At 43.9% G+C, this 4087-nt stretch overlaps 1 non-coding gene across 1 annotated transcript; it reads left to right on the top strand.

The window, feature by feature from the left end:
* Positions 1-3365: 3365 nt before the first annotated feature.
* TRNAG-CCC (transfer RNA glycine (anticodon CCC)) lies at positions 3366-3437 on the top strand. Its single transcript has one exon. It is a non-coding gene; the product is annotated as a tRNA-Gly (tRNA).
* The last annotated feature ends 650 nt before the right edge of the window (positions 3438-4087 follow it).

The following is a 4087-nucleotide window of genomic DNA, read 5'->3' as shown; positions in this document are numbered from 1 at the left end:
AACCTATGTTTTTTGTCCGTGAAGTTCTACGGTTTTTTAGATGCTAATTTCTAACTATAACGTGCCTAAAACCTATGTTTTTTTCAGTGATTTTCAAAGGTTTTTTAAATGCTAATTCCTAACTATAACGTGCCTGAAACCTATGGTTTTTTGATTGAATTTCTAAGGTTTTTCAAATGCTAGTTTCTAACTATGCCTACAGAGGTAGGACATGTGAAGAAAGAAGAAAAAATGCACAGAAAGAAGCAAAAGAAATGCAGAAAGAAGCAAAGTCCTCAAAGACAAAGAAAAGTGCAGGAAGACATGGGCAGAAAGAACCAACAGAGGAGCAGAAAGAGGCCTTGTTACAAAATCATCCTGTGCCCACAACTTTTTCAGACGGGTACTGATGGTAACTGACTCTGACTAACCAGGCCTGGAGCCAGTGGTATGTTAAAATACTTAGAATACAGTGAAAACACCTACATACACTAGGGAACACTATGCGTTGGGGTACCCCTGTGATTAGCATTACCTCCTCTCTAAGCCCCTAGTACATAATAGGGCAGGGGGATTAAAACTATCTCTTAAAACGCGTGTTTGCAAACTGGTGAAGGGAGGGGGGGCCTGAGGTGACATGTGTGCAAACATGCCCTGTGGCCGTTTTAAGTTGGGCGTTAAATCCTCTTGAATCCTGAGGGTCCCTGGGGCCAACTAATTCACCAGGTATGTCCAGTAAGTGCCACAGGGTTGCATTGCAGAGAGGTATAAAATGGGGCATGGCCTCGGACCACCTCTCTGCAACTCAGCTCTGTGCGTGGTGGGCTAGGTGGACCCAGGGACACTCAGGATTAAAGGGGACTAAATTCAAGATCCATCAATAAATCTGGCAAAAGTCCCCAACATTTTGTGCATATTTGTGCTCTCACCAGAATGAACCGCCACCTTGTAGCTGTCGGAGGTAACTGCGGCTCACAAAATGTTTCATCAGGGGGCAATTTGAGAGGAATCCAAGAGGCAGATGTCCATGGAAAGAGCCTCTGACTGCAGCAGGAAGGTTGGATGCTTCAAATTTGCATAGTTTCCAGTCCAACGTCCTCTCACGTCCCGAACGCTTCCAAATGCTCAAAAGACTTACAACGGGCAAACCCTCACAGGGTAGATCTATGGCTCCCAGGTAAAGCCAAATCCTGAGCATGCTAGCACTAGGAGAGAGAGAGAGGGTTCAAGAGCTGCTGTCTTGATAAAGGTCTGAAACGGCTAGTGCCTAAGAGTGTCTGACTTTCAGTTATGACTGATTGTGAGAGGGGAAGATAAAGATTTTCTGCACCCAGCATACCTTGCGATATACTTAGGCAAATGAGGTAAGACCCCAACCAATCCCACACTACTCTGCTGAATACTCCTCATCTGCATAAAGAGAACACTTTCACAAAGCAGCAGAGTGGCGCAGCGGAAGCGTGCTGAGCCCATAACACAGAGGTCGATGGATCGAGACCATCAACTGCTAATTTTGCTTGAATTTTCTTCAAAAGACCAAGCTGTCATTTCCAGGCTGCCAGCAAGGAAAAGCGCAAGCTTTTGCCAGCTATGTGAGGAAAGACTTCTCAACTATCAGTGTCTGCTGAAATACAAGAGAGGGATCGTCAAAGGATCCACCCTGTACTTTGAAAGTAAAGACACACAATAATAAGCATAAATGACTGGTGGGACCTTCAAACACTTTTCTGGGCATGCTTTGAATTTCATTCTTCCCTTTTTGTTCTACTCTTATCTATCTCCTGGGCATTTCCTGGAATGTTCTCTCTTTCTCTTCCCTGCTTTGCTTCCCATGCTGCCTCTATATGTTCATATCTATTATTTGTACTGCTGCTTTTCATTCTTCTCTTCTTCACAGCTTTGACCTTGGTTTCAATCCCAGTTCCTTACAATCTGCTAAAAACTTTCTACTGCTTTTCATGTTGGTATCTAAACCAAATGCACCGTTGAAGCTGGTGCAAGATAGACATTGAACTCAGAATCGTAATGTTTAGAACCAAGAGCACACAGATCAGAGGGCATTGGAGGTATACTGGTGAGCATAGCTGCCTTCCAAGCAGTTGACGCAGGTTTGATTCTCGGCCAACGCAGTACAAATACTTATATATTCTGCAAGCAGGACATATTTTAATGCAGCATGTCACAAAATGGAAATATCATGAACAGATTAATCAGCCATATATAAAAAAATAAACAAATATGTAGGCAAGCATCTCGATCGCCCCTTCTGCTATATTCATTGTCCTAATATATGATAAGTTTCATAAAGCAGAGTCACCACTCACATGTGCTGGTAATAAATATGTTACAGTGGGCAGACAATGAAAGGGCTGAGGCCCGACCAAACATTATAACTCCAGCATCTCTATGTTGAAAAGCATTTCTAGGCAATATCTAGCCTCTGAAAAAAATATGCAAGATCCACCGATAAATCTAGCAAAAGCCCCTAACATTTTGTGCATACTTGTGCTCTCACCTGAATGTAGCGCCACCTTGTAGCCATCGGAGGTAACTGCGGCTCACAAAATGTTTCATCAGAGGGCAAGTTGAGAGCAATCCAAGAGGCAGATGTCCATAGAAAGAGCCTCTGACTACAGCAGGAAGGTAGGGTGCTTCACATTTGCATAGTTTCCTGTCCAACGTCCTCTCAAGTCCCGAACGCCCACGTCACTCCGCTGAATGCTCCTCATCTGCATAAAGAGAAAACTTTTACAAAGGAGTGGAGTGGTGCAGCAGAAGCGTGCTGGGCCCATAACCCAGAGGTTGATGGATCGAAACCATCCTCTGCTAAATTTGCTTGATTTTCCTTCCAAGGACCAAGCTGTCATTTCCACGCTGCCAGAAAGGAAAAGCACAAGCTTGTGCCAGATTTGTCAGAAAAGACTTCTCAACTATCTGTGTCTGCTGAAATACAAGAGAGGGAGTGTCAAAGGATCCACTCTGTACTTTGAAAGTAAAGACACACAATAATAAGAATAAATGACTGGTGGGACCTTCAAACACTTTTCTGAGCAGGCTTTGAATTTCATTCTTCCCTTTTTGTTCTGCTCTTATCTATCTCCTGGGCATTTCATTGAATGTTCTCTCTTTCTCTTTCCTGCTTTGCTTCCCTTGCTTCCCTTGCTTCCTCTATATGTTCATATCTATTATTTGTACTGCTGCTTTCCATTCTTCTCTTCTGCACAGCTTTGTCCTTGGTTTTAATCCCCAGTTCCTTACCCTCGGCAAAAAACGTTTTACTGCTTTTCATGTTGGTATCTAAACCCAATGCACCATTGAAGATGGTGCAAGATAGTCATTGAACTCTGGGTCGTAATATTTAGAACCGAGAGCGCACATGTCAGAGCGCGTTGGTGGTATAGTGGTGAGCATAGCTGCTCCCCAAGCAGTTGACCCGGGTTCGATTCCCGGCCAACGCAGTGCAAATACTTATATATTCTGCAAGTAGGATATATTTTAGTTCAACATGTCACAAAACGGAAATATCATGAACAGATTAATCAGCCATATATAAAAAAAATAAAAAAATATGTAGGCAAACATCTCGATCGCCCCTTCTGCTATATTCATTATTAAGCATGGGCGGATTTTGCGAATCTGGCGTACGCGAATGTGCGTATTTACAGATTCGCAATCCGCAGGATCCGCGAACTCATGCGAATTTGCGGATTTTTAAATTTTTTTTTGTTCGCAAGGGTTTCTGCCAGTTCGCGAGGGTTGTGTAACAGTTCGCAATTGCGAACTTACTTGTCGGCTCGCAACGGCCGCGACTATGTTGTTTCTACGTCTGGTTCATCATCACAGGTTTGCGAAGTTACCCTAGCGGTCGTACATGGGCGCGGCCATCTTGTTTGCGTGACGTAATTCCGCTATGTGTAATCTCGCAAAGTGTGCGGCTTGCTAGTACAATTTCGCGTGTGCTCGCGAGGAAAATCGCGCGCGAACTTACCCACGCGGTCATGAACGGGCGCTGCCATCTTTTTTCTCATTCATTCCTATGGTTCTGGGCATGCTTTCTGAATCTGTATCCTCTCTGAATCTCTGCCATCCTTTGCTTGTTTGAAGTTTT

This window comes from Lissotriton helveticus, chromosome 11 (genome assembly GCF_964261635.1).
Source record: "Lissotriton helveticus chromosome 11, aLisHel1.1, whole genome shotgun sequence".
NCBI classification, from domain to species: Eukaryota; Metazoa; Chordata; class Amphibia; order Caudata; family Salamandridae; genus Lissotriton; species Lissotriton helveticus.
This window is presented reverse-complemented; position numbering and strand designations above follow the sequence as displayed.